This window comes from Pogoniulus pusillus, chromosome 6 (assembly GCF_015220805.1).
Source record: "Pogoniulus pusillus isolate bPogPus1 chromosome 6, bPogPus1.pri, whole genome shotgun sequence".
In the NCBI taxonomy this organism is placed as follows: domain Eukaryota; kingdom Metazoa; phylum Chordata; class Aves; order Piciformes; family Lybiidae; genus Pogoniulus; species Pogoniulus pusillus.
This window is the reverse complement of record NC_087269.1, coordinates 32,318,101-32,328,000: the sequence shown is the minus strand read 5'-3', so window position 1 is coordinate 32,328,000 and position 9,900 is coordinate 32,318,101. Positions and strand designations below refer to the sequence as shown.

Below are 9,900 nucleotides of genomic sequence, written 5' to 3'. Positions count from 1 at the left end.
AGACAAATTATTAAAAATCAAGACATTCTAACAGGCTTTTTGCAGTACTCCAATACTGGACACAGAAGTCAGTCTTCATCCAAGAACCGCTAATTAATCTCCTAACTTCTTTGTTCTTTCAAGGGCTTTACTATGACCTCCTCATCAGCCTGAGCTGTCTGAGCTCCAGCCTTTGGTACGGGGCAGCACTAGGATAGGAACAGTATAGAGATGCATAAAAGTAAGTCTGCAGACCTCTTGGATTGACACTTCTGGTCCTCATTTCCTACAGCAGCTGGTGTTTTCCTACTGTAGTGGTAGTATTGGTGGGATTATTTAAAAATTAATATAGTTTGTTATTTTTATATGAATATTTTTAATTTCACTTCATTACCTATTTTTAATTGGATTATTGGCACAGTCATGAAAAGCATTACACAGAGGAAAAGGCAGAATCTAGAACACTTAGGAAACAACTAGCAAAATACCACAAACATTAGACTATTAGAACTGTGAGAGAGGTCCTTGCAGGCAATTATACCACTCGCCCACTAGAGGGACTCAAGAAGCTCCTTTCTGCTTAAGGCAGAAGGCATTTGGATTCAATTACAAAGTTTTACAGAGTTTTGCTAGGAGGCTTTTGAGTATTTACTCACAAAACATTAGCTCCATACTCCTGGGGCTAACTACAGTTTCCAGACAGTACCCAAACATTGCAGGGAGCTCTGTCACTGTCTTGTCAACTGTTAAGGCTTCTGAATCCTCCTAGGTTCTAACAGGGTGCTGGGAGAGAGGCAGACAATCTCTGATATGATCCTGGTTCCTCTTGACTCCTTGGCACAGAGGTTTGCAGAGGTGCAGGCAGGGCAGCTTGCAGATGTGCAGAAGGGCACAATGCTACGCTAAGTGCACCTATTGAATGACGGCACTTGATGCCTATTCGCTGGTAAACTTGAGATGCAGCAAGATTACAGGTAGACAAACCCAAAGCATCAGTACTTGCAGTTATGTAGCAACAGAATGTTGCAGAGCACAGCAGGATGCAATGGCAGAGAGCAATGAGGCACTAGCAATGGCAGAAGCATAGAGAGAGAGAGAGCACAATAAGGCAGAGCATGTTGCATTTGCCTGCTCATCCCTTAAAAGAAGCATCTGGAGACTATGTCTCCTTGGCCACAGATTAGCCAATCAGAATGGCAGTTTGGCCATATTAGGTAAAATCAGGGCTTTTACCCTTTTAGGGCAGAACAAAATCAAATGTGTAAAAATGTGCAGGTACCCTGTTTACAAGTTAGGAAGGAGAGGAGACTGGAAGACACCAGGCCTTTGTCATCCTTTCCCACAAGTGCGTCTCCCAACAGAAGAAGAGAGGGAGTGCAGAAAACATGTCTGAACAAGCCAGGATATGTTTTAGGCCTATTTTGGCCTTCAACGACACCCCCATGTTTTACAAGTGCTACATTTAAAGTCTTCCAGTTATACTGAGCTGGTAGCTAAGTATTCCTACAATCTAGACATAATTCTCCAAATTCTCTTCTCATTCTCTGCCCCTATACACCAAATGTGCATCCATGCCTTCCTCTGTATGCTGGTTGCTATGGACACTATGCTATTGGAATGGGCTGCTCAGGGACGTGGTGGAGTTGCCGTCCCTGGAAGTGTTAAAAAAGAGACTGGATGGGGCACTTAGTGCCATGGTTGAGTTGATTGGATAGGCCTGGGTGATAGCTTGGACTGGATGATCTTGGAGGTCTCTTCCAACCTGGTAGAATCATAGAATCAAAATAGTCTGCACAAAGATTTAATGGGGAATGATTAATTTCTTACATAGTCTCAAGTTAATTTATCTGTTCACATTACTCTATTGAAGAAAATCTATCTGTGCTTAGTTTCCCACGCTTTGCAAAATGATGAGTCTTTTCTCTCTCTTGTCTTTACACATTCATGGTGTCTTATGAAGTCTTTTTTTCATATTTTGAAGGCTGCATTTTACTTTCAGTTGAGAAAAAGAAAACAGACAGTTGAATGAGAACTAAACAATATGTGCCAAAGTAATAGTATCCTGTCACTTTAGGAAACTTCAAATGCAATGCAACTGTTTATCTATTGTTTTATGAAGGTCTCATGACAGTAAGAAATTCTAGTTGTCAACTCTTAAGGCATACCATAACACCAATGGCAAAAGGGCAGAGCAAACAAAGATGCTACTTGTAGAGTTCTAACAGTTTGTGCAGCATAATTCTTCTCATTCGGGTGAACATTTCGCTACCTGATATAGTTTACATTTATAAACCAGGGTAAACAATAAAGCCAAACAAACCCACAAAAAAAAAGCACTGCACTGAGCATATAATGGATCTTGGTTATTGTTTTGTACAAACCCAAGAGTTAGCAACTTATTAAACACTACATTTCTAAAGGCTAGAATGGAGATTTAAAACAATGTCTTCCAAAATACTACCTTGGAGGTGAGCAATGACAAAAGTGAACAAATTATTGTGTAAATTTCTTAATTTATGCCCCTGTGTGGTCACATTCCCTCCCTCACCACAGACTGGATGTGTTCCTGCCTTGTGCACTGTTGTGGACATAATGCCATACAAACTAATAAAGATAAATGGCAATAGAGAAGAAGCAGCAAAGATGGAAAAACTATGAAGGATGAAGTTTTTATATCCAAAATAGGGACCTGACCTTTAAAGATAACTATACTCAATATAGATCAATAGAAGAGTAAATTGGATTTGATTCAGGTCCTGAAATGGATCTATAGGATTTTGATCTTTTTTAGCTAACTTCCATATCAGTCTGAGGAAGCTGGAAGGGGCTGTTTGTGTGAATGAGAAGCTCTGAGGCAGCTGCACCTATTGCTCTGTTTCTGTAGCCAATACTAGCACACAGAGGAAAGTGCATGCTGGATTTTGTGGAAAAGCAGAATCCTCAAGGAACCACAGGGTTTGTGGAATTAGGGCCATTCACAATGAAAGCTGAAGTGCGAGACACCCCACAAAGACAAGATCTTTGCAAGGCAATGACCAGCACTGTGTCAGTACTAAACACAACTGCTTGTGAAAAGACTGTAAGAGTCCTTTGCTCTAACTGTGGAAATATGAATTGCTCTGGTTTATTACATAAAATATTTTTTATCAGATAATATTAAGGGCTTTTATAATCTGAATATGTTTCATTAACCCTGAAACTTTGACACTTAGCTCATTCCGCTGATTAAATACATTAACTTTTTTACCACACCCAGAATTATAAAATGAAAATCCACAATTCTTGGGCAGTAAATTACACCTACCTGTTCCAAGATTCCATCCAGAAGCATAACTGTCTAAACAGGATAAAGAGAAATTTATTCTGTTTGAACATCGTTTAACACTCTGTTGTTTAGCCACTTTTCAGGTTAACAAAAAATATCTCTCTGTAGTAATTCAATTATAATAATTTCAGTCTCAGATGAATATAAAGAACAGTGCAAAGGTTACTTTCCATAATAAATTTACCTTAAGACATATGTGAAAACTATCATATCTTTATTTTAGAGAGACTGAAATAATAGCCTGTGTATTTGGGTCTCACATACATTAAAAGTAAAAAGAGAGAACACTGACACTGTTATTAAAGATTCAAAGATAAGTGTAATTTTAGACTCCTTCAAAGATATCATTTTAAACCTTGATGATTTTAATGCTTTTCTTTTTATAAAGATGGAAATCCATGATATCATTTCTCACTAGTAAAAGGAGTCTTTAAAACACAGTTTCCATACCACAGTTCTCACAAAACAACAACAACAAAAAAAACCCCAATAGAAGTTAGACAAAGGGCAATATTCTCTAGAAAAGACAGTTCTATAAATCGAATATATTTCTCCACTCTGGATTTGCACTCATGTTATGCAGCTGGCATTCCTTTGATACGGAATGACAGAAAGTCAAAACAATCCCTTTTATAAATAGAAATTATTTTTACACTTTCAAATAACATTTAGTTTGGAGTTATGCAGGAACTTTTAATAAGAAGGTTCAAAAGCAGCTATTTGTCTTAAAATACCCCAAGGGAATGCTGTATTTTTAGCACCTTCAGGAGCTCTTCATTCTTGCTCTCTCAGCTTCCTGACCTCTTAATTGGAAGAGTAATATTTTTAACCATCAGGATGTTTTTTTTTAATGAGAAAAATGACACACAACATTGCTATAAGAAAAACGGGTTTGGACAAACAGTAATGCCACATTTACAGTTATGTCTACAAAAAGAACTCTGTTCTTCTGATTCATCAAATATTTGTATTCGCAGTCCCTACAGAATGATATTTAGACTGACATACAATTTGAGTTAAAAATGGAAACTATAAACCTTGAATTGAGAGAGGTTTAGTAATAAGCAGATATTAAAGAAACTCTAGAAGAAATAAAATATTTCATCATAATTCTCAATTGTATTCTTTTCCCAAAATTTTCAGTAAAGAAGCTGCACCTAACTTTATCTCCAAAGACCAGCACTGTGTACTGCTGATAGATTCCTGATACTACACCCACATTTCCTAGACTAAAATTATCAGTTGTATAAGTTGATATTAGCTAATCTAATTAGTAGTGTTGATTTCTATTGTCTTTCCATCTCTATTTTTATCCTTCTTAAGCAGCAGTAGAATCATAGAATCACTAAGGCTGGAAAGGACTTTTAAGTCATTGACTCTAACAGTAACTCAACTGCAGTGTCCACTAAACAATATCCTGAAGTGCCACATCTACATCTTCTTGAACACCTCCAAAGATGGTGATGCCACCGCCTGCCTCGGCAGCCAATTCCAATGCCTCATCACTCTCTCAGTAAAGAAGCCTTTCCCAATGTCCAATCTAAACCTCTCTTGGAAAAACTTAAACCCATTTCCTCTCATCCTAACACTCATTAGTTACTTGGAAGAAAAGACCAACACCAGTCTCACTAAAACCTCCTTTCTCAGTTGTAGAGAACGATAAGTTCTCTCTCCCAAACTAAACCACCCCATCTCTCTTAGCTGCTCCTCATATGCCGTGCCCTCCAAATCCTTCGCCGGCCTCGTTGTTCTTCTCTGGACACCCTCCAGGACTTCAATGTCTTTCCTTTCCTGTGGTGCCCAGAATTGAACACAGTGCTCCAAGTGTGGCCTCACCAGGCCCAAGAAGAGGGACACAATCACTTCTTTGCTCCTTCTGGACACAGTAGTTTTGATACAAGCCAGGATGCTGTTTGCCCTCTTGGTCACTTGAACACACTGCTGGCTGATGCTCAGCTGTCTGTCCATCAGCATTCCTACCAGCCTATGGAGCTGATATATGTCATTTAAAATTGATGTGATTCCTCTGTTTTCCCTCATAAATCAAAACTGAATACACAGACCCTAGAGATCACAAGCAGCCAGTAAAACAGCCTAAAATGTCTTTTCTATACTTCATCAGAGAATTAATTTCATGTTAAGAAGATTGGGTCATTTTTACTGATAGTTTAACCACGTGACTCCCAGGTACCAATTTTGTAAAGTATTTTCCATTGTTGCTGTGGGTCATCTGCTTCCTTTGCAAAATTCCTTGAGAGTTACTGAACAGATATGCATGGATTTTACCATCTCTGCTTTTGAGCAGATAATGATGGTTGGAAAAGTTATATTTCCTTTAATCTGTAGAAGATGGGACAGAGAAAGCAGAAACTTTATTCTCTGTAATATAAAGCAACTTTCTGATCTGAGCACCTGAAAGAGACACAGATACTGAAACCCTGTAAACTGCCCATTTGCCATATTGCTCTAGGCCAGCTGAAACTGCTAAATATAATGCTACTGTGCACAGGTATAGCAAGCTTTGTGCTTGTCCTGGCAGGTTTAACCTTTGCTCTCTTCCTTCTGCTGTGGGGTCCAGGAATGAGTGTATGAGCAAACAGTAAGGGTTTCATCCCAGCAAAGCCTTGAGGACTAGGGGGCTTAGGACCTCATGTCAGGTGTCTTGTGCTGTCCTCACCATGCCCGTGTAGTCAAAGGAAGCAGGAAACTTTGAATTCACTGGCCAGAACAATGGTGCTAGTGCCTACTGGCCAGTTTGATTTCAAAATCAAGTGTGTAACGGGGGATGATTTAGAAACCCAGCCTTTCTACATGTGCCTTTTTGTACCCTGCCTGCATTCAGCCTTTGTCTGCAGGAAGCCACCCTATCTCTTCTCGTCTGTGGCTCGTTAACCGTCGGCCACATGTTGCAGCTCACACTAGTGGCTTAGCAGCATCTCTTCCCTCTGCCTCTGAAGTATTTCGTATTTTACCTCGGGATCATCATGAGTTTGAAAGTGTCTTTCCTACAGGAGACTTACTTAGGGACCAAAGGAGGCATGAGTACATATGCTGGAGTGAATGCTGAGACTCCATGGGCTGAGCTAGAATTTTCCTGGGTTTGCACTGTTATTTTCCATGTTCTGATTGCTCAAACTGTTTAATTCTGTGCAATTGCTTCTTGCCGACTGAAAATCTGAAGAATCTCAGGGAATTTTCCCAATTTTTGGATATTAATAATAAAAAATAATATTCATACCATAATTAATAGTCATAATTCATAATTATTATTAATTCCCATTACAGTACTTGAATAGAAAACTTTATTTCCCTTATTATCCACTATATTAGCTTCTATTTCAATTACATAAAATCATTGAGTTTTCCTAACTCTTTTAAGTTTCTTTTTTAATTGTCTAGACACCGTATCTCAGATTTCTAGCCCAAGTATTTCACAAGGAAAAACTTAGTGGTATCAAGAGTAGCAAGTAAGTAGAGGCAGGGAATTAATTTTGGCCAAGTCAGGAATTATAAAAAATAGAATTATTTTATTTTCCTGGAACCCTGCCCCCAAACTACATACAAAAATTAGTTTAGTTTATTAACAGATTGAGTTTGCTAGGGAATTTCTTCCAAAAGGATATTATGGATAAAAATTAGATATTTAGGAAGTTAGGAAATGGAAAAGACTAAGCTATAAACACAGCTTTACCCCACTATCAATCAGGCTGAGCAGAAGATTAAGAGAATAGCATGTCTTACTCAGGCATTTGGTAATGATCCCTTGCTGGATTCCTCTGCAGGAGCAGCCTTCTGACATTGAAGGCAATATCCAGTAATAGAGATCCACGCTGCAGAAGCTCGAGGCGAGTCACAGAGCCACCAAACTCGGAAATGTCTCGAGCACTTCTTCCTGAGTGGGATGGTGGTGGAACGATGCTGTCCTCACAGTGTCAGGGGAGAGCCAAAATTGCCTCCAGTCCAGGAGGCAGCCAGGAAGTTGGCTACCGATAGGGTCTGAGAGGAGGTGGTCCAGATGACCCCATCTCTCACTCAAAAGACCCCAGGGCTTGCCAAGCCTGCAGGTTTGCACAGAAGGGTGCAAAGGTGGGGAGAACTGTCCAAAACCAGGGATGGGACAAAACCAAGAGTGCTACAAAAAGTAGGAGCCATCTAAAAATGAGGATGGTCCAATCACAACAGGAACTTGTCCTTTGCAGTGGCAGGGGACTCTCAAGATGAGAACTCTCAAGGTGGGAACTCTTTCTCTATTTATGCTTTTCTAGACAAAGTGTCCATTTATCATTTATATTGGGTGCAAAAACTCAGCCAACCACCAGCCCGAGTCCAGCGCAGGCTTCCACACAGGTCAGCCCACATGCAGAAGGGCACCCTTTGCTGCCCCGCTTCGAGCCTGCAGGGCAGGGGTGGAGGGAGCAGTTTTCATGCCGCCTTCTCCCATTCAAATCCATGAAGCGGAGGGAGGAGAAAGGAATTTAGGGCACCCCAGAACAAAGCTATTGTGTTACCAAGTCACAGTAACTGAGACCTCAGAATAAGCAACAGCACAAGAGCCCTCATGCTATGACCACAGAAGTCCCTTGGGGATAGCCTCTACTAGAAACCTCAGATGGTTAAAACTATCAGGTTATCTGCTTGTCTATCCATACGTATGTGTGTGTGTGTGTAAGTACGTATGTACAGAGGGAGGGGGATGCTGCAGAGGGTGAAATGTTTGTGGAGCTATTTGGAAGGCAGGGCAAGCCTAGTCCCAAGGCACTGAATTCTAGCAAAATAATACAAAAAAAAAAAAAAAAAAAAAAAAAAAAAAAACAAACAAGAGAGAATAAAAGAAAGCAATGTAGGGCTATGCAAAGCTGAACAAGTACTCTGCTTCCATGATCAATGTGTTCAATCACACAGCATCAGAGAATTAAATAATGCTCAATATGCTGAGTGCACTGAATAGAAATTCGTATCAAGTTCATTCTGCAGCATTGGACTTGTTATGTCAGCATGTAAGGAAATGTGTTTGAGCTACATGAAGGCTGATGCCTTATGTTTTTTAAAAGTGAGGACAGACTACAAATCTTTGCTTTCAGCCCAAGGCTGCAGTGAATGGAAGCTTTGAATAATTTGCCTTTTTGGGAGTTACAATACAATAACATAAACAAAACTGTAATATGAGGTATTGTAAGGTGCTAAACTGTAGCATCTGGAAGAAAGTGCAATTAACCATGCACAAAATAGGTCACTAGAAATAAATGAACTAAATCAACTCAATCCAAAATGCCCAGTCTCAAGTGAAGAGTATCCTGGATGTTTGCTCCTTTAATTATAGTTTCTTGGAAAGTCTTAACAATTTAATTCAGTGGTCCTAGTTCCTATCTATGGGGGGGAGGGGATAAAAAGTAAGTGAATTTGCACCCTTATTTGTAGTGCAATGCAAATGCCACATCACTCCAGACTTAAGGGCAACCATCACCAGATGTTTTGGTTAACTCTGTGTTTATGGGGTAAATACAAGATGGCACATTCAAGCTCCTGGAAGGAGCCCACTGTAAAGCACCTTCCAAGACATGTGAAACAAGCGAGGGCATCCATCAAGGGCCCAGCTATTGGCCCACTGAACTTAGTGGAAGTTTTTCACTGACTTCAGGAAGCTCAGAATGTCACATTAGTATTGGGCTAAAGGCCAGAAAGAGGTAAGTTACAGGAATATTATGATAATAGTTATTCAGTAAAGTCTACTGAGGCTTGAGCTATTTTGAGACATTTGGCTTGAGTTGTATCCAGTCTGAAACACACAAAGCTCAGAGGCAGAAATCCTTCCTTAGGCAACTGTTTTGATTTGGTGTCTTGATTTTTTAATATTGCATAGGCTTTAATTTAGTTTCTTGATTGCAGTCATCGTAGATTGTCTAACTTCTTCAGAGAGCTTTTGAATAGTGCAGTGAAAGACTTTCAGAAAGTGGTTTCAAAATATTTCTCTATCTCACTGGCCCTGGCATGCTCCCGCCGCAAAGCTTTCGAAAGGCAAATATGTGCATTTTTACAGTGTCTCAGAAGAGGCATGTCAGCCTTGAGGGCTGGTTCCTCACGGTGTTGAGGAGGCTATACAACAGATGTAGGGAACTAAATCAAGCCAGTTGATCCCTGTACAGTGTCATGACTGTAAAATCTTCCATGAGGAGCAATGTAGAAAGCAGTTGTATTTGTGCATTCATCATGCATGCTATGACAAATGACAGTTTTATGGTTAAATGCACTTGAATGAAAGGTTAAGGTTCATCTCCCTTCTCTGTCCTAGGCTTCATATATCACCTCAGGTAAAACTAAGAGCCAAATGATGCTTTAAACCACAGATTTACTTACCCTTGCCTCATATTTCCATCTCGAGTGTAACAGTAATTCTTCCCCATCTTGTCTCTTTAGATTAAGCCACATGCCTGAAGGTTTGCTTGGGGCTTGGTGCCGTGGGAATCCTGAAGTCAGGAAGGGACCCTGAAAGCAAAACAAACAGTACACAAAGCAGGTAACACATGAGCTCAGTCCTAGCTCGGTGAGAGACAATGCTATGTTACCCATTTGCCATTTGACAACTTGGTGTTTTAAGA

General features: G+C 40.0%; 1 protein-coding gene across 9 annotated transcripts in view; it reads right to left on the bottom strand.

The window, feature by feature from the left end:
- Positions 1 to 8,774: 8,774 nt before the first annotated feature.
- GRID1 (glutamate ionotropic receptor delta type subunit 1) overlaps positions 8,775 to 9,900 on the bottom strand; it is a 772,772-nt gene continuing 771,646 nt past the window's right edge. For all 9 annotated transcript variants that reach the window (XM_064145119.1, XM_064145118.1, XM_064145116.1 and 6 more), the window contains one exon: positions 8,775 to 9,787. The gene's annotated coding sequence lies outside the window, so the exon portion shown is untranslated. The remainder of the gene's footprint in view (positions 9,788 to 9,900) is intronic.